Here is a 22,577-nt window from a genome sequence, read left to right as displayed (position 1 = left end):
GACATTTTCGAATGGTTCATATGGGTCAAATGGGATCATAGGGTAACCTATGACCCTCTTTGACCCATTAAACGATGACATATGTCTCTGGAGGTCCTAGGACCCCTAGGGACATATTCGAATTGTTCATATGGGTCAAAGGGGGTCATAGGGTGACCTATGACCCTCTTGACCCATTAAATTACGATATATGTCGCTAGGGGTCCTAGGACCCCTAAGGACATATTCAAATGGGTAATATGGGTCAAAGTGGGTCATAGGGTGACCTATGACCTTCTTTGACCCATTAAATGACGACATATGTCCATAAGGGTCCTAGGACCCCTAGGGACATATTCGAATGGGTAATATGGGTCAAAGGGTGTCATAGGGTGACCTATGACCCTCTCTGACTCATTAAATGACGACATATTTCTTTAGGGGTCTTTGGACCCCTAGAGACATATTCGAATTGTTCGTATGGGTCAAAGGGGGTCATAGGGTGACCTATGACCCCTTTTGACCCATTAAACGACGACATATGTCTCTAGGGGTCCTAGGACCCCTAGGGACATATTCAAATGGGCAATATGGGTCAAATGGGGTCATAGGGTAACCTATGACCCTCTTTGACCCATTAAATGACGACATATGTCCATAGGGGTCCTCGGACCCCTAGGGACATATTCGAATCGTTCATATGGGTCAAAGAGGGTCATATGGTGACCTATGACCCTCTTTGACCCATTAAACGATGACATATGTCCTTAGGGGTCCTCGGACCCCTAAGGACATATTCGAATCGTTCATATGGGTCAAAGGGGGTCATAGGGTGACCTATGACCCTCTTTGACCCATTAAACGACGACATATGTCCCTAGGGGTCCTAGGACTCCTAGGGACATATTCGAATCGTACATATGGGTCAAAGGGGGTCATAGGGTGACCTATGACCCCCTTTGACACATTAAATGACGACATATGTCTTTATGGTTCCTAGGACCCCTAGGGACATATTCGAATGGGTATTATGGGTCAAAGGGGGTCATAGGGTGACGTATGACCCTCTTTGACCCATTAAACAACGACATATGTCCCTAGGGGTCCTAGGACCCTAGGGACATATTCGAATCGTTCATATGGGTCAAAGGGGGTCATAGGGTGACCTATGACCCCCTTTGACTCATTAAATGACGACATATGTCCCTAGGGGTCCTAGGACCCTTAAGGACATATTTGAATCGTTCATATGAGTCAAAGGGGGTCGTAGGGTGACCTATGACCCCCTTTGACCCACTAAACGACGACATATGTCCCTAGGGGTCCTAGGAACCCTAGGGACATATTCGAATGGGTAATATGGGTCAAATGGGGTCATAGGGTAACCTATAAGCCTCTTTGACCCATTAAATGATGACATATGTCTCTATAGGTCCTAGGACCCCTAGGGACATATTCGAATCGCTCATATGGGTCAAAGGGGGTCACAGGGTGACCTATGACCCTCTTGACCCATTAAACGACGATATATGTCTCTAGTGGTCTTAGGACCCCTAAGGACATATTCAAATGGGTAATATGTTTGAAAGGGGGTCATAGGGTGACCTATGACCCTCTTTGACCCATTAAACGATGACATATGTCCCTAGGGGTCCTCGGACCCCAAGGGACATATTCGAATGGGTAATATGGGTGAAAGGGGGTCATAGGGTGATCTATGACCCTCTTTGACACATTAAATGACGACATATGTCCCTAGGGGTCCTAGGACCCTAAGGACATATTCGAATCGTTCATATGGGTCAAAGGGGGTCATAGGGTGTCCTATGACCCCCTTTGACTCCTTAAATGATGACATATGTCCCTAGGGGTCTTAGGACCCCTAGGGACATATTTGAATCGTTCATATGAGTCAAAGGGGGTCGTAGGGTGACCTATGACCCCCTTTGACCCATTAAACGACGACATATGTCCCTAGGGGTCCTAGGACCCCTAGGGACATATTCGAATGGGTAATATGGGTCAAATGGGGTGATAGGGTAACCTATGACCGTCTTTGACCCGTTAAATGATTGCATATGTCTCTAGGGGTCCTAAGACCCCTAGGGACATATTCAAATCGTTCATATGGGTCAAAGGGGGTCATAGGGTGACCTATGACCCTCTTGACCCATTAAACGACGATATATGTCTCTAGGGGTCCTAGGACCCCTAGGGACATATTCGAATGGGTAATATGAGTCAAAGGGGGTCATAGGGTGACCTATGACCCTCTTTGACCCATTAAACGACGACATATGTCCCTAGGGGTTCTAGGACCCCTAGGGACATATTCGAATGGGTAATATGGGTCAAAGGGGGTCATAGGGTGACCTATGACCCTCTTTGACCCATTAAACGAAGACATATGTCCCTAGGGGTCCTAGGGCCCCTAGGGACATATTTGAATCGTTCATATGAGTCAAAGGGGGTCACAGGGTGACCTATGACCCCTTTTGACCCATTAAATGACGACATATGTCCCTAGGGGTCCTAGGAGCCTAGGGACATCTTCGAATGGTTCATATGGGTCAAAAGGGGTCATAGGGTGACCTATGACCCCCTTTGATCCATTAAACGACGACATATGTCCTTAGGGGTCCTAGGACCCCTAGGGACATATTGGAATCGTTCATATGAGTCAAAGGGGGTCATAGGTCACCCTATGACCCCCTTTGACCCATTAAACGATGACATATGTCCCTAGGACCCCTAGGGACATATTCGAATGGGTAATATGGGTGAAATGGGGTCATAGGATAACCTATGACCCTCTTTGACCCTTTAAATGACAACATATGTTTCTAGGGGTCCTAGGACCCCTAGGGACATATTCGAATCGTAAATAGGGGTCAAAGGGGGTCATAGGGTGACCTATGACCCTCTTGACCCATTAATCGACGATATGTGTCTCTAGGGTCCTAGGACCCCTAGGGACATATTTGAATGGGTAATATGGGTCAAAGGGGGTCATAGGGAGAGCTATGACCCTCTTTGACCCATTAAACGACGATATATGTCTTTAGGGGTCCTAGGACCCCTAGGGACATATTCGAATGGGTAATATGGGCCAAACGGGGGCATAGGGTGACCTATGACCCTCTCTGACCCATTAAACGACGAGATATGTCGCTAGGGTTCCTAGGACCCCTAGGGACATATTCGAATGGGTAATATGGGTCAAAGGGGGTCATAGGGTGACCTATGACCCCTTTTGACCCATTAAATGACGACATATGTCTCTAGGGGTCCTAAGACCCCTAGGGGCATATTCGAATGGGTATTATGGGTCAAAGGGGGTCATAGGGTGACCTATGACCCTCTTTGACCCATTAAATGACGACATATGTCCCTAGGGGTCCTTGGACCCCAAGGGACATATTCGAATGGGTAATATGGGTCAAAGGGGGTCATAGGGTGACCTATGACCCTCTTTGACCCATTAAATGATGAGATATGTCCCTAGGGGTCCTAGAACCCCTAGGGACATATTTGAATCGTTCATATGAGTCAAAGGGGGTCATAGGGTGACCTATGACCCCCTTTGATCCATTAAACGATGACGTATGTGCCTAGGGGTCCTAGGACCCCTAGGGACATAGTCTAGTCGTTCATATGGGTCAAAGGGGGTCATAGGGTGACCTATGACCCCCTTTGACCCGTTAAATGACGACCCTCTTTGTTTTATATATTATTATATTAATATGTATAATAATATAATATATATATATATAACAACGTAATATTTTTATTAAATATAATATATATTATATATCTTATTATATTAATATATATGTTATTAATATATCTATATAATAACGTAATATTTTAGTATATATAATGTAATATTTTAGGATATACTATTTATACTATTTTAGGATAATAATTATAATATAAATAAACACTAAATATTAATATTATTATATGTATAGTAATAATAATAATACTATTATAGCTATAGTATTAATATATATTAATACTATATATTGTAGCTTAATATATATAAACACTATATATTTACACTATTATATCTATATTAATAATATTAATACTATTATAGGTATAATAATAATATTGATACTATAGGTATATTAATACTATTTTATATTAATATTATTGATATTTTATACTAATACTAATATACTATTAACTTAGTTATAAATTAAAGTCGTTTGCCTCCAAATATTTTCATAATATTAATATTATTGTGGCAAAGGAGGGAAACCTTAGCAAGTTTTCCCCCCAAAAGTCCTTTTCCTATATCGGATATCCGATTATACTGGCATCAATTTCAAATATTTTACTGTCCCTACAGACCCGACAACATTACTTTTTTACCTCTTTTTTCACGGGATTTGTAAAAAGTTGTGTTTTGGGGCCCAACCAATCGAAAAGAATTCAAAAATATAACCTTAGGTGTTTGAATTTGTCATCTGAATGGGGAGCAGCAGTCGTCGAAAGAATAAACGTAAAAGGAAGATATCCAATGAAGACATTGCAGCATATAGGGAAAAGGACAAAATGAAACACTGAAAAAAAAGATAAGGTATGCTAAATATCAATCAAGTTGACGATGAATTAATAGAAGGTGAAATCATAGAGTCAGATAATGAAAATGTACAGTTGGGGAATGAAAATGTACCTATTGAAAATGATAATGCGGAAATTGAAAATGTAGAGATTGAAAATTTTGAAAAAGAAATGCCACCAAGTCATAATCCAAATTTCATAATTGACCATGTCGAAGATGACAATGCACAGGAACTTAATGCATAAGAATCTTACATATCTCCTAATTATAATCGACATGAAGGTTCTAAAACACCAAAATGGATAATTGAAATTGATGAAACGATTATGACTAGTTTGGAAGGAAAAAAATTAGAAAGAACCATTCGGTTATGGGCTTCAATACTATATCAGATGTTTTTCGGCAACAAGACAGTGGTAGAGCAATGTCAGCTTTTCATGCACTTATTAAAGATGCAAAAGATGAGACCTATGCTTTCCAAATTGAAAATTTGTGTCAATAAAAAGTTGGAAAGAAATGCCATTATTGTGAAGAATCTTTTCAGTGCTCTCAATAGCGTTGGAAAAAATAGCAGAGAGAAGGATAATAGAGCTGATCGAAGGGTTATTATAACCTCTTTGGTAAGTCATCATTTGAGAAAGGGTAGATATATGAGACAAACTTGTATTGATTTGAATCTAAATCGTACTACTTTGAGAAGAGCACTTAGTCGACGAGAGAAAATTGATCATCCTCTTCAAAATGAAACATGGGCATTTGGTGGGAGACTTCCACGTTTTGATAAGAAGCTATCCGACGATGTGAAGGAAGAAATTATACAATTTTGGCACTCTAACTCACGAGTATCACCCAATGCTAAAGATGTCTTAAAGTTGAGAATTGGCATCAGAGACCGCACGCCACATCCTAAACACTATTTGGAGGTAAGTCAAACTATGTTGTTCAAACAATTTAGAGAGAGTCATCCAAGTGTTCATATATCACAAAGGGCTTTTGAATCTTTGAAGCCATTTTATTATGTGCCACTCAAAATTCGAAATACATGTTGTTGCAAATATCATGTTGAATTTTCTATGCACCATGAACTATTATGCTCCATCCGTTCTACTTTGCATAGTAAAGAAATGTTGGAGGATTGTGGGGCTAGTGGGCTTCCAAAATCATCAAGAGACTTGTTAGATCAACTCTTATGTCGTAGAGTTGATGGTTGTTCCTTTTATAAAAATGCTTACTTAAATGAGAAGTGTTCAGAATGTGGTGGCTTATCCAAGTTTGACACATGTTTCCATGAGGGGTGTGAACAAGATCTTGGAAAGGCAATAGTGAAAAAAAGGGTCTATGAAATGGTGAAATACACATTAAAGAGTGGGAGTGAGAGCTCTAGATGTGAATTGGTTGGAAAAGATATCAATGTGGCTAATTTTATTTCAGATTTCAAGGCAAATCTTTTTTACAAGTATGCAAGACATAGTCACAGGTCTCAGTGGTTGGATCAACAATTTAGAACGTGTAAGGAGACTTTTCCCATTGGCACTATTATATCAGTTGTTGATTTTGCTGAGAACTACACATTGCAACCTCAAAATGAGACACAATCTCAGTATTACAACTCTATTCAGATTGCAATTTTTGTTCACATAACATATAGATATGCTCTTGATAGTGCGGAAGATAATCGAAAGATTATTAGAGAGTATCATTTTTATATGAGTGATGATAGATCTCACTCTCATGAGTTTGTGCAACATTGTTTCGAGAATTTTTTTTATTTCTTACACGAGCATGCAATTGCTATGGATAGACATATCATTTGGTCAGATAACTGTACAGGTCAATTCAAGAATGCTCGCATGTTTTATTGGTTGTGTAGGATGCACGTAGAGAGAGGGGTGCCTCATATTTGGAGTTTTTTTGAGTCTGGCCATGGAAAAGGGGAACATGATGGAGCAAGGGCATGTGTGAAGAGAGCTCTAGTTAAGGAGCAACTGAAGATTTCAACAACAGAGCTTCTTGATGCTCGTAGCATTGTTGATTGGTGTAGTTTAGCATTATCACAGGGGGGAATCTTAATTCAGTGGTACACAGGTTCTTTTGGTTGGTTGAGGAAGGGTCCATAGGTGATAGATCAGATTGTGCTACAGTGACAGACTCATAAAAAATGCATTCATTTCGGAGCTCTAATTCTAGTACATGGACCATTTGGACACGACAACTAGCTTGTTTTTGTCATACTTGTCTTCAGTGTGATTGGGATCACTGTGAGTCAAGTGAGTGGGTGGACACATGGGCTCCACATTATCTTACTCCATTTTCTATCATACCCTCTATCAAAAATGATGACATAGAAAGTTCACTTGAGCATAATCATCTATCAAATCTACTTCAGCCAGGACATGTCTTTGCATTGGTTGCACCACAGGGGAATGATGAAAAATCCGATTATTGGTTAGCACGTTGTGTAAGAGGAAAACAAAAACTTGCACAACTAATCACAGATGATGATGGATTCACGTATCCTACTGGTTTAGTGGTTGTTGCTGGAACATGGCTATGGATATACATGCTTAGAAGGAACATAATTCCTGCATTCGAAGACTATTAGAAGCACAAAGTAATTCTCATATATTCGCATCTTATTATAGCAAAAAATGTAAAGTTATTGAAGCATCAAGGAAGACCAAAAGTAAAAGAACTTTTTACTATTGCTAATGCTGATCATGAAGCCTTGTTGGAGACCCTAAAACAGAGAGAGGACCCTATTGGAATACTTGACTAGGTATATATACTTCTTATGTTATTTTCTTCATAATGATTTAATGAATTGATGATTATCTTGTTTAATACAATAAGTTACTAATTTTTGTATGATATTGGAATGTAGGTACATCATGAAGAGTTGGAGGGGGGTGGTATTGGGGAGAATTTCTAAAATTTATGATGTATTATGATGTAAAATGTGTAGTTTTTTGTATATGGTTTTTGTATTTTGGTAGGTTCTTTGTAAGGAATTATAAGAGGAAGATATTGAACAAGTTCTTCCAAATCATATTTGCATGTGATACAAGGCTATAACGACAATTTTAAGAGCATTTATAACCATATGAAAGATAATTGCATGCGGATATCTTATTACAAATTTGGTTTTTTCCTTATTTGACATAAAGCTGACATTATGATTATTAAAACTATTTTTATCAAACTAATCAAATAAGAAAAATTCATAAAGTACGGATGAACAATTAGAATACTTGATTTCTTCCATTTTACAACCAATCATAGCATTTGAAAGCATAAAGAGTCATAATATTGTATAATGTTTTGAAAGACTTTCATATTGAAAAGTTGTATGAAGCACATTTGGGATAAGCCATAAAATCCATGAAAGAAGATAGCCTGTAGGATAAGCAATTAAAGCCAATAAGCAAGATAGCACATGCATACTGACATGATATGAAGTTGGATATTAAGGCTATGAGTGGATGAGTCATTAGAGGTATCAACAATCCCATCATAAATGAGATCTTGGATTTTATGTTTCAACACTATGGAATCTTTAGTTTTATGAAATTTTCTTCCATGGAGATTAATTTAAGAATGCCCCGTGTGTATGTAAAGGTCTTAAGGGAGATTAATTCAAGAATGCAATATTCTCCTCTAACCTTTTCTCAAGTTTAGAATTGATTTCTATCATGTGCTTAGAGAGATGAAGGTAAGAAAGATTATTTGTCTCTTCTAGCTCTTTGTATTGAACATATAGAAAGAGAGATGACAAGTGAACAAATTTAAGTGTAGTCAATAGATCAAGGAAACCATTTAGTGAAAGAAATTCTTAGTATGCATATCATAGACCATGAAGTTAGAAAATACCAATAGCTCTAAGACCAAAGAGCCATTTTAAGTATGTTCAAGAACTAGAGACATAGAAAATCAAAGTCAATTTATGAAACTCCCCTTAGCAAAAAATGCAAACAAATATTTGCATTTGACATTTTGACTTGGTTGAAAAAGTTTGACAATAATTGATAATATTGCAAGCTTGATGTTCAAAAGCAATTTTTTTTCCAAGAAAGATAGTGACACATGGAGTAGTCTTCAAACAATCATCCATCATTTGCGGCCACCCCATACCGAGGAGTCTCCAAGGTGCTCTAAGTGCATTTGGAGGTCGATCTTTTGAGGGTCATAACTCAGAGCTCGTGAGGGCTATTGATGAACTGTCAAATGCTACAGAATGATGATCCTGAGGCCTAAAATAACCTATCTCATTTTTGAGAGATCACATTTCGTTTGGATTCAGCACAACGATCTCGCTCGATGCCAAAACTCGCAGTGTGCCTCAGTTCATAGGTGCACTATAGCGTAACTTTAAAACTATTGATCTTGGCATCAAATCGTCAGTGCCATTAGCTCCGGATGGGCGGGTGAACCCTAGTCACACCCTTGTTCTGGCCATGAAGACCATCCATCATTTGTGGCCACCCCATACCGAGGAGTCTCCAAGGTGCTCTAAGTGCATTTTGAGGTCGATCTTTCGAGGGTCATAACTCAGAGCTCGTGAGGGCTATCGATGAACTGTCAAATGATAGAGGATGGTGATCCTGAGGCCTAAAATAACCTATCTCATTTTTGAGAGATCACATTCTATTTGGATTCAGCACAACGATCTCGCTCGATGCCAAAACTCGCAATGTGCCTCAGTTCATAGGTGCACCACAACGTAACTTTGAAACCGCTGATCTTGGCATCGAATCGTCAGTGCCATTAGCTCCGGATGGGTGGTTGAACCCCAATTACACCCTTGTTTTGGCCATGAAGACCATCCATCATTTGCGGCCACCCCGTATCGAGGAGTCTTCAAGGTGCTCTAAGTGCATTTTGAGGTCGATCCTTTGAGGGTCATAAATCAGAGCTCGTGAGGGCTATCGACGAACTGTCAACTGCTACAGGACGGTGATCCTGAGGCCTAAAATAACCTATCTCATTTTTGAGAGATCACATTCCGTTTGGATTCAGCACAACGATCTCGCTCGATGCCAAAACTCGCAGTGTGCCTCAGTTCATAGGTGCACCATAGCGTAACTTTGAAACTATTGATCTTGGCATCGAATCGTCAGTCCCATTAGCTCCAGATGAGTGGGTGAACCCTAGTCACACCTTTGTTCTGGCCACGAAGACCATCCATCATTTGCGGCCACCCCGTACCGAGGAGTCTTCAAGGTGCTCTAAGTGCATTTTGAGGTCGATCCTTCCAGGGTCATAACTCAGAGCTCGTGAGGGCTATCGATGAACCGTTAGAGGAGACAAGTTCATAAGGATGGAGTGGCTTAGTGTTTTTGCTAAAATAAGTTAGTGGGAAGGCTTTATTAGAGGGTCTTGGCCAAACTAGTGGGGTGTTTGCCAAAATTTCTTGTTTTATTTCTACTTGGTTTTGTTTTCTTGTTTTGTGCTTGAGTATTGTTATGGGATTGGGACTTACACTCACCCTTGTGGGAAGGGAAGAGAAGTCCAGGGTGAAGGGCTTAAGTTGGGTTCGAAAAATGTATTGAGAACCTTGGAGTATGGGCTCCATTGTATGCCATAACATTTCATATCTTGCTGGGGGTGATAAGGAAAGTATGGTGTAGAAAGGAAGTTTGAGGAGTTATAGCTAATGGTAGTGGGTTTGGAGGAGGAAATGTGGAGGCCCCGAGAGGGCATTAAATGTTTCATTTATGATAGCCCCGAGAGGGCATGAAATTTGGTGAATTATGATAGCCTTGAGAGGGCATGAAAATTGTTTATTGCAAATATGGTTTGGTATGGAAAGTCTCCATTTTAGAACACACCTTCACCCTATGTTTATGGTTCCATCTGTGAAGCCATTGTGAAATAGTCTTGGGGGGAAATTGTTCAAGTTTGAAATGTAATGTTTATGCATTGAAAGATTGTATGTGTATCCCAGTTTGATCCTTGTTCCCTAGCGCGGGGGTGGTCTCTTTGAGGCCTATGGTTGGGTGGAAAGCACCCATGGTCCTTGTTATTTTGTTGTGTTGCATATGCAGATTTGTGTCCAAGGGAGCAATGGAAATGGCTTGGAATGATCATCTTGCAGATTGATGTTGGATGAGAAAACTTGACATTGTGCCCTCATTTGTGAAGGAGGATTCACCAACTTGTTCATGTTCTCAACGATCATGTTGGAAAATGTTCATGCTACTCATTGTCCATATCTTTCAATGTCCATGTTCCTTATGATTTTGAAAAGTCCCTTATGTTGCCCCATTGTGATGGAAGGAGATTGTATCATTGTTACCTAATGTACGTGTAGAAGAAAATATTGATAAGGTTGTATATGCATGTTTCATTTGGAGTTTATATTGTTATGAAAGCATTGGTACGAGTCACAGATTTGCTTTGACATCATTGTTATCATTTGAAAATGTGAAAGAAAGTTTTCTCCTTGTGGTATTGTAAATGACTAGTTGATAATAACAATCCACAGATGGATCAAAATGCAGCCTCTTCGCTGCACTAGGTGGATCAGATGCCTCCTACATAAACAAAAAAGGAAAACCCAAAGTTAGACTACTAAATTTATATGATTCTACGTATCTAACATTGAATTACTCAAATGCATAATGATCTTTTCCATATTGGAGATTAATACTATCAAAATTTCATAATAAATACCTCTCTCTTCGACCTCCTGTGCCGGTCAGGAGTCCTCTCGTATGCCCTCGACAATGCTGGTACCTCTGTGATTGTGGGCTGTATATGTTCAAATACCTTTGTCAGATGAATCTACAATTTAAACTATAATATTATAATTCATAGCATGCTAAATTTATAACATATTTAATCATGAATTCAAACTACAACTTACTATTGTAGGCTCCTCCTCAGGAGTGAGTGGCCGCGTCATCAAATCTACATAACTGTCCCGTCGAACCTCATGTGCACTAGGAGTCTCCTATGAGATACAAAATAGTAGTTGTTAATATCATGGAAATTAGTTTTGAATTTATTTATGAAGATAAGTGATACAAGAGCATCCCATGCTCATTAGGGGAACATTGAAGATCCAAGGCATTACAGAGGTCATGGAACATCTCTTGAAGTCAATTGGGCAATCCTTGCACCAATTATGGCTCATGGAAGCATACAAAGTTATAATGTTGGACTCATATGTGGAAGAAAGTTGTAATTGGGCATGAGATAGGATTTTAGGATTTCATATGGTAGATGTGTCATTTGATAGGTTCATGTAGGTTGTCATGATCATATCTTGTCATTAGACAAGTCAAAACGTTCTAGAATTGAGTTTTGGGGTTTGAACAAGCAGGCCCTGGTTTTTAAGCCATTTTAAGGAGGGTTTTGAAGTTTGGGTGTTTAGGAGTGTGACCAAGACCTATAATCTTGAAAATCCTTAGTGTGTTGGTCCCTTTGTTGAAGCCTTGGTGTGTCTAATTCCTCCTTGTGTGTCCCAGAGTTGAAAGGTACATAAGTGGTGTCCAGAGATTTCTTGGTGAGGAAAGAAAGAGAATCAATGAGTTGGCCCTTGGGAAGGAAGAAAACTTTTTGTGAAAATGCCTCCTAAAAATCAAATGGCTAGAGAACTTGAAGAATTGAGAGAAGAGTTGGCAAAAGAGAAAAGAGAGAGGAGAGAACTTGAAGCATCTAGAGTGAGGGAAGAAAGACAGATGAGAAGAGAGAGGCTGAAGCTTATTGCAAGGATAGAATCCTTAGAAAAGGAAAGGCAAGAACCTAGAGGAGAAGAGGAAGAAATCAATCATGGAGAGAACCATGAAGAAGAAGAGGTTGGTAATGCAAGGCAAGAGCATGAGACAACAGATGATCCTGAAGAAAGGAGATTTATGAGAATCATTAAGGCAGTACAAGGTAATGGTGGGAAGAACCATATTGATTTTCCAATTTACCAGGGTAAAATGGATAGTGAAGAAGTGCTAGGGTGGATAGAGGCCCTTGAGAACTACTTTGATCTTGAAGACATAGAGGCAGATAAGAAGGTAAAAGTAGCAACAACAAGACTGAGAGGAACATCACTCACTTAGTGGACTAGTGTTCAGAATGAGAGAGAGGAAAGGTGGTGCAGGGCACCTAACCTATGTGGCAGGGGGGAACAAGTATCTCTGTTGTCGGACACCTTGCCACTCCATGAAAGCGAGGATTCAAGTAGATTAGGAAGTTGGAATAAAGGTTTGGTCCATATTTTACAAGTTGGTCTATGTTTTTTAATAAAGGCACATGTAAGGCCCACAAGCATTTTGGTGTGGTTATAAACCAATTGACTCCATGGGACCAAAAGGCCTTAGAATAGGGTATATAGAGTCTAAACAGTATTAGCAAAAAGTGGTTGTTTGTTTGTTTTATGGTTGGGAACGCCTATATGGTTGTTCCAATGGTCATGTAGACCTTTATATATGTCATATGTGATCTCAGTTGAAAGGGGGAGATCAGAGTGTACGGTGGTTTGGAGAAAAAATAATAAAAACTTCAATTTTCTGGAAATTTACTTAGTTGCATTTAATAAATCCATATGACCAATTTTGAGTCAATGGAATAGTTTAGAAAGTTAGGGAATGCATAAAAACTATAGTTTGAAATTTGAATTTCAAATTCAAATGGTCATATTAGTTTTGGAGGGAAAGTAGTAATTTGGTATTTGTTTGATTAAATAAACCTTTGTAACCAACTTGGTCGGTTGGACAGGTGCATATAAGCCTATTTAAGTTGTAATGAACATATGCAAGACATGAATCATTATTGGTATGGAAAAAATCATAGAAATTTTATGGAACAACAATCATACTTTCCTCTGCATCAATTAAAAAAATAAAAAATAAATGATACTTATACATACAATGGGGCTCTCTGTGCGAATGAAAATCCCTGATGATCTAGGACGCCGAATCTGTACAGGCTCATCGCTAGTAGCCACACCCTATATACAATAAATAATGTAATTAAATGAGATTACCAAAAACATTTTACAAGAATGAATCAATATTTAATCAATTAGAAAACATCTAATTACCTTTCCTTTGTCAATGCATGCTGGCTCACCCCTCGCACTTTGTCCCCCCGGGGCAGGTAGTATCTGCAAGATAAAAGAAAGATTAGCAACCATATATGCTACAATATCAAATAGAAAAAAGAAATGCGAACACAACATAATGTACCGTAGATGTCTCAAGGCCAAATGAAATGGCCGAGAGTGTAGCATCATCTATCTGTCTGAGCTCCTCCTCGGTCATCAACTAAACATGAATGAAGATCACATACATGTAAAAGTTAGTATGGCTTAAAAATTAAAATTACTCTATTATAAAAATTAACTTTAAATCACATATGTCATAACAAAAAAATGTATACACGTACCGACACCGAAGGAGTCCATGCCTCTACATTCCCCTCCTCTCTTGCATCAGGGTCTGTAGCCTCTGCACGTGCGTCTGGTGTATCCTCGTCTAATACAAAATGATACTCAGGAAGATCACCTATGGGACCTAGGCAAATATTCTTGCATGTAATGCAAGTGTGAGGCACACAAAAATGTGATGAGCTAGCCGATGATGAACTGGCACCAACATCATCAACACGAGGAGGCAAGACTGACCTAGCCTGAGATATCATTAGGCTACTTAGCCTATGAATGGCTCTGATGGTCTGAGAGCTAGCCTCTACCATAATATCTAGATGCTGCACTCGAGGAGGGGGGGAGATATCAGGGGGGGGGGGGACAAAAGTGCCAAGTTTCTTCCGCTGGGAAGAGGGTCTATCCTGAGGAGCTCCTAGTCCTAAGCCCATGTTGGGCTTCATGCTCCAATAGTTCACTTTAAGTTTCAACACAAATTCTGCATATAAGTTTTTAAGGAAATAAAATGGTATGTCTAAATTTCCATGTGGAGGGATATCAAAGACCATCCACCAATGGTTCCAAAAATTTGCACGTATGGCATCATTTGTGCACCATTTAATCGATAGTTTGGTTTTTTTTGGGTCAACTGGTATACCCGTTTTTGGGTTAGCAAAAAGGCTTGCCAAATCGTCTTTGGTTATGTTGAGGGCCGCGACCTCATCATAATCCAAACCATCATCAAACATCTGGTGCATTTCATCATGCCAACGAAGAGCGGCATTTTGTTGGTTTGTAAGAGTTTCAATGTTATCCACTATGGTGTTTAACGTGGATAACATAGGAGCCAGTGCAGGTACATTATTGTATGTTCTATGCAAACCTCTCAACTTAGTGAGATTTTCATTTATCAAATCCTTGATTCGAGGAGGGTTTTGAGGAGGTAGAGGATCATTTGGTGGACGTTTTTGTGGGGATACTGGATCATTTGGTGGTGGGTTGCGAGGAATATTATTCCCTGCCTCAGTGTCATCATTTTGATCAGCCATTCCTATTGAATTGCAAAACGTAATATATATTAAAAAAAAATCTAAAATTTAACCATTTTTGTCAAAAAAACCCTAGATTCAACTAAAACAAACAAAATCTTGTTAAAATCTATTAAATTTAGGTTAAAAATGAGTCAGGGGGGGGGGGGGGGGAACATACCTGATTTCTGATATCTGATTTGCTATCTGATATCCGATTTATTATCTGATGTCCGATTTGCTATCTGATATCCAATTTATTATCTGATATCCGATCTGACTGGCCCAAATTCGCGTGAAAATAAGGGCCGCGGGTCTGTGATTTTGTGTTTAATCCATGCACAGGTATCGGATATCCGATATTATATCAGATATCCGATATTATAATATATATAATATAACATATATATTACATTTTATATATTTTTATATTATATTTTATATTTATTATATTAATTTACTATATATTATAATATAAAATATTATTATTATACTATATTATTATAATTTATAATATATTATACTTTTTTAATTATATATTATATTATAAGATATTACTTTTTATTATTATATTATATTATATATATATTATATTACATTACTATATATTATAATATATGAAATATTATATTATATTATTATAATATAATATGTTATTATAATATTATTATTATAGTATAATATTATACGATTATAATATAATAATAATAATAATATTATATTATAGTATAATAATTATTATAATAATATTATTATTATATTATAGTATAATAATAATTATAATAATAATATTATATTATAGTATAATAATTATTATAATAATAATATTATTATATTATAGTATAATAATAATTATAATAATATTATTATATTATAGTATAATAATAATTATAATAATAATATTAAATAATAATAATATTATTATAATATAATAGTATGATATATTATTTAATAATAATATTATTATTTTATATCAATAATAATAATATTAAATAATATATCATACTATTATATGATTTTAATTATTAGTTGGATATTGGATTTAAAATCGGATATCCGATATCAAATCGGATTTTTGATATCAGATATCCGATATGATATCGGATATCCGATATGATATCGGATATCCGATAAGGCTCGGCTTAACCTTCCAGGTTTGGTTCCTGGATGGGTAAAAAAAAGTCAGAGCGGATTTTGAAGCGCTTTTAGGCGTCTTCAAACTCTTTTTTTTTGACATCGCCACTTTTTGGCACACCATGATCCTGCACATACCCTTGTCTAAACATGAATTTTAAAATGTGCCTTGGCCAATAAGGATTTGTGGCCATTGCAAGACAACCCTGTTATTATTATTGTTATTACTTAGTGGTAGATGCTTAGAATATAAGTTGTTTTGATTGTCTTCCAAAATATCCCACTATCTTGTTACTGGTGCATTTCTTTTTAATCAAGAAAACAAAATATTTGTCCTCGTGTATGAAATGTAGCTTGTACAGGGCTTTTTAATTGGCATGAGCTCTTTTTTTAAAATAGTCCATGGATAGATAAGTTTATAGTTTACATTTGGTTTTTTTTAGTCATGATAATGTGAAGTACCCCTATTTCTTGGTTATCTTATGAATTTTCATAAATATTGGGCTTAGTCTATATTAGAGTTTCGGTTTAGGTTTAGGTTTAGGTTACTGACTATGTATTTGGTGTGCTTTATCTGTTGTTGTTTATATTTTTCACCTTTGAAAGAAAAAGATTATTTGTTAGCCTCTTCCTTACATTTTTTTTCAAAAAAACATTCATGAACTAAATTCGCATTTGATGCCTCCCAAGACTGTCTTTAGGTTCTGAAACATGGGGTTGTTTCATGCTTTCATCCCTCTAAGATAATGACAATTTTTAAATGAAGACCACAAGAAGAAGACATTTTATCTCCAATACCTAATAATATGTTCACTTGCTGCTATTTGAAAATGATTTGAGTTCAACATTAATCATATATCATCAAATTTGATTTCAACTCTTAAATGCACTTAGAACCTCCTTTATACCATCTTAACAACGATGCAAATCTTGAATCTCTTAACCTAGATTTGGGGCTTTTAGATTCTATATAATCTGATTCAAATTAAAACTTTCATAATAATTAATTAAAATGTATTAGCTTTGTGTATAAACTTTTAACCATCGATAAATTTTATCTCTCAATTTAAATGTTCTACTATAATAATATGCACTATAATTCACATAAAAAAACTCCAAATGGGTTGTAAACATTTCAACTTCTTACATCTTGTAATGGAAAGATGAAATAAGGATGAAACATCTTTGAGAGAGGGCAAAAAACACTCTAATTTTTCACAAGATTTAATTGTAAGATGAGTTAAACTAGATAGTTTTCCAAGACAACAGTAGAGAAGTCAACGTGAACTCCCTATCTCTAATTTTTGTAGTTTGTTGGTTGTCCAATGTTTGCTGGCAACTCCCTTCAAATACACATACCACCCAAATAGAGTTGTGTCAAGGACGCTGATTTTTTATGTGATGAGGCAACTCTGTCACTTTGCCATAGTAAGAAAGTCTCAAATACTCCAACTTTGAGATGTGTGGGAAATCCTCTGACACAAGCATGAACTACCCACGAGTAATCATAGAGTTGTAAAACTCTCAAAATTTTCAATGAAAGTTGTGATGGAATAATCTAAAACAGACCTTCCCTGAGAAAATTAACACTTTCCTTCAATACGAAATCCTCTAGATCCTCCATTAAAGAGAGAAAGAACAACTACTTTTATAATATAAAGAGACATAGAACACATCATGTATTGGTTATAATTTAACAACTATGTCAACATGGGTTGGATGTCAATAAAGAAATTTCCATAGAAAGAGAGTTTGGTTAACTCAAATTCCTTGGAATTTAGTTATAATTTTTAGGATTGCTAGAAATATTGTTTCTATAGAGTTCATATTTATTGGGTTATTTATTTCACCTAATTTAGATTCACTTTTTATCTAGGATTCTTTAGATCGATGTTCATAGCTGCACAAGTTTCATGGTATATCTTATGTTTATGGTTGTTTTTTAGCTTATTGATGGCTCCTATTAAAGATAAAAGAATCCTAGCTATCATTAAAGATAAAAGAATCCTAGCTATCATTTTTAGGAAGACCAAAGTAATTCATGCTCTAGCCGTTATTCTTGCTTTCCTTGCGACATCTATAGCAATATCTGTAGAAGAAGTGAGAAGGGAGATGCGTAAGTGCCAAAGAGATGAAATTCCTTTTTACAAGAAAATTGTCCATTCTAATGAGACAGACTATCATGACCAAATTCACATGAGTAGAAGGGCTTTCTTTCATCTAAGTACTATTCTAAAGAAAAAAGGAATCATTCAAGATACGCTAAACATAAGTCTAGAAGAACAACTAGTCATGTTCCTCCATATGCTTGGCCACAATCTGAGGAATTTTAAGATTGCTCACAACTTTGGTCACTCCAAAGAGACAGTCAGCCGATACTTCCGCAAGGTTTTGACGTGTATCTTATCTCTTCATGTTGATTATCTTGTACCTGCTAGTACAAACACTCCTTCAAAGATTATTGGGAAGGACTGTTTTGATCCATATTTCAAGGTATATCTCTTGGTGCTATATATTTTCAAACATATATAATCATACTACTTGACATTGAATTGTATAAATGCACATTTGATTATATATGTGATCACTATAGGATTGTATTGGAGCAATTGATGGATCCCATATACTAGTTACTGTTGATGTGATATACAAGCCAAATATTATGATAGAAAAGGCCACTTGTCGTAGAATGTTATAGGAGTCTGCTCATTTGATCATAAGCTTCAATACATTCTTGTTGGTTGAGAAAGATCAACTGCAGATAGCCGTGTTCTGGCTTCAGCTCTCTTGAGATCAGATCCATTGGTAGTTCCCCTTGGTATGTCAAATCTTCTTGTAAATGATTATATAGTGAAGTATGTGAGAAATGACACAAAATTGTGACTATATTCTCTTTTGTGCATTTTTGTAGGGAAACTTTTTTTAGTTGATGTTAGGTATCCAAATCTACCAGGATTTCTTGCCCCTTATCAGTGTACATGTTATCATCTAAAGGAGTTTTCAAGAGCAAACCCAATAACCACTCCACAAGAGTTATATAACCATCGACACTCCTCACTAAGGAATACAATAGAGCGCACATTTGGGATTTTCAAGCAATGTTTTCCTATTTTGAGGCATGCAACTTCTTATCCAATAATGACACAAACAAAAAATGTTCTTGCATGTTGCATATCACACAATTTCATAACTATAGAGGATGGTGTTCCATCTAACATAGAGCTAGAAGAGGATGAAGATCGTGATAGGATAAATGTAACATTACTTGAGACATGGGATGACTCAGCGAGATAGGGATGATTGGGGAAGATTTCGAGATGAAATAGCACAGAGGATGTGGGAAGACTATAGATCTCATGCTTAGCTTTAATAAATCAACATGAAAAATATGTTTGCTTCTTCATAGTGACATGATAATTATAACATTAAAATATCCTTATTATATCTGAATTTGATTATATTAGTTTTTTAATATATCAGTGATATTGTCACAATTATTTTATGTATCTGATTAATGTATCTGTGATATTGTCACAATTTTTTAATGTATTTGATTGATATATTTGTGAAAATTTCATATTTTTTTAAGGTATTTGTGATATTGTGACAATTTTTTAATATATATGATCATTGTGTTTTGGATTACATGATTAATGTGATGACTAAGAAATATTTTTAATGAGAACCCATGTTTGATATATCTCTATACTTTGAAAATGCATCCTGCATCTACAATCTCATTTCATTGTAAGATGAGGCAATAAATTCTTCAACCTGCCTATCAATCTCGAACGGAGTTAGAACATAGCATCATTGTTAGCAGAAAATAAAACCCCAAAATGAAGCAAATGTAATAATGCTAGTTAGAAAAAAGAAAGCATCTAGGTGGCCTTCTCTCCTAATTTTATCTTCCTTTAGTATACTCTATTCTTGAAATGGTGGAATTAATAACAACCTCTTCTTCCTTTGCAATACATGGCATGGTGGCCATTGGAAAATGTTGATTCCATTTTCTCCCATGAATTTTTTACCCACAGTAACTCAAAAGAGAAGCCCTTCTCTTCAACATTGGAACGTTGCCGTTGATAGCCATTTGTAGATCTACAATAATTTTCTAGAGCCTTTTGGCTGTAATTATTGTTGATCTCTACAAATATTCCCCATTCCAGCACAAAATAATTAGTTATGATGGAAATAGGCAATGATAACACAATTTATTGCCCTTATTTTTCAATTTATGAGATAGACTTATTTGTCTTTTAAACTAAATTCGTAATTGTTAAAATTAAGGGTAGTGGAGTAAGAAATGAATGAAAAATATACTGTATAATGCAAGGGCGAAGAAGACTCTACAAATAACTTTCCCTAGAAAATTTGAACCTTCGGATAAGGTCTTACAACTGCTCCACCCAACAAGTGGCACCTCTCTAGAATAGCCACCTGGAGGCCTGATTTAGCTAGGTAAGAAACACCAGTCAGGCTATTATGAAGGGGAAAGGGGTCTTCAAAATGCCTCCTTATTCTAAATTTTTCTATTTCTTTTCTCATGTCTTTAGATATGTGACATATCTACAAGCATTTTCTTTATATTTCATGAGGTAGGGACTATAGTAATCTATTTTTTAATTCTCTATTTCTTAGAGTGTTGAAGAAGGTTTACAACTCTATTACTAACTAGTTGATAGATATTAGATTAAATTTATTGTGTTTGTTTTGGTCATATATAGGCTGAAAGTATTTGAAGTTGTTGATTGATTATGACGAGTTTTAGATTTGATGAATAACAGATAGTGGAATTCAAACAACCCAGTCAACTTATGCTTTGAAGAAGGTAGTTGGGACTAGAGAAATGGAACATAGGTTCCTTGACCTTCTCGCAAAGAAAGTCCAAATGGGTTGAAAAGGAGAGGGAGGGTTTCAAAAAGAGGTGTGGATAGAAATTGAAAACAAGTTCAATGAGGATTTGAAACTAAATATATAAAAATATAATTTAAAAAAAAAGCTCAAAACATGGAAGGTTGGTTAATATGAGTGGATTCACGTGGAATGAGACCACTCAATGTATAGATGCTGAGGAGAGGGTGTGGGATGAGCTGCAAGGTAATATGATCTTTAAATTCATTTGATTAATTATAATCTATCTTATTAAGTCATAACTAAAAGACATTAAACTAACTCATTCATGATGCCAACATGTAGGGAAAAGATTTCAAAAATGCCAAGGTGTATAAGAGGCAGTCATTCCACTACTTCAATTGGCTGGCCTTCATTGTGGGAAATGATGTAGCTGAAGGTACAACGGCTGCAACAACACATGAGACTGAAGAAGGGAACTTTATGTATACAACCCTTTATCTAGATGATGATGGAGATTTTTCGATGTCAATTAAAACTCCTACTAATTTGGATGAGGACATGAGCCCTTCCAATCAATCTAGTGCAACCGGCAAAGAGAGAGTGTCACCATCATGTTCAAGGAAGCCAAAGAGGAAGAAGGCTAGTATGGCTAGTTTGATGGATGTCATATGTGAAGCCATCAATAAGTTGTATGAGGGTCGTACAACTACTCAACATATAGCCATGGATGAAGGACATATTGATTCAGTTAATGATAAAGTGTATGATGCTCTCAAAGCCATTCCTAACCTCAATGAAGATACAATGCTACAAGCATTTGATAGTTTTTTTCTTGAGAGCACAAGAGCCAAAGGGTTCTTGAGAATGATTGAAGTGAAGAGAGTGAACTATATACAATTGAGGTTTGAAGATGATCTCTAAATAGAGAATATCATAAAACTCTTGAGATTTAGTTTTACCATTCGAACTTGAATGTTTTGACATGATTGCTCAACGTTGAGTAGCACACTCTACCAATTTTTGTTGAGTTTTAACAATCATAGTTTGACTATTAGACTCCAACATTGTCATTGTTTTGGAGTACATTTCATTTTTTTGGTTAAGTTGGTGTTTGCAACTCTACCAAATTTTGTTAAGCTTATATAGACAAATGAATATATGTTATATTTGACGTTCCTAGTTATATTTATAATTTAGAAAAATTCTAGTTATAGCCTTGTAATTTGATAAATGAAGTTTCATTTGATGAATTTTTTAATTTGGATATAAATTGACTTTGCTATAATAGTATTGACTAAAACTGTCCTACTATTCTGGGAAAGGGGAATAATGCTGATTGAAAAGTTTTAAAGCTAATTTTCCATCAATTTGATTGGTTATCCATTTAAAGGTTTGAGTATTGAAGTATTTAAAAATATGGTAACTTATGTCGTCTGACATGGCCTTGTAATGGTTGTGATCTGAATTTATATGGAAGTCTAAAGCAATCAAATGTTTAAACTCTAAGCCCGAGAGAGGTTTGTAACATATTTGATGAAATGTCTTAGTAATTTGCAAAGGTTTTTAAAGTAAATTTACCGTGCCGACTATTTTTTATAATGTTTTTATTGTGCACCTTTAATCTGAAAGTTAACAATCATATGTTTGGGATTGT

Source organism: Cupressus sempervirens, chromosome 3 (genome assembly GCF_028749045.1).
Source record: "Cupressus sempervirens isolate cs-2001-9-10 chromosome 3, ASM2874904v1, whole genome shotgun sequence".
Classification (NCBI taxonomy): Eukaryota; Viridiplantae; Streptophyta; class Pinopsida; order Cupressales; family Cupressaceae; genus Cupressus; species Cupressus sempervirens.
The sequence above is the reverse complement of the archived record's forward strand: the minus strand, read 5'-3'. Positions refer to the sequence as shown.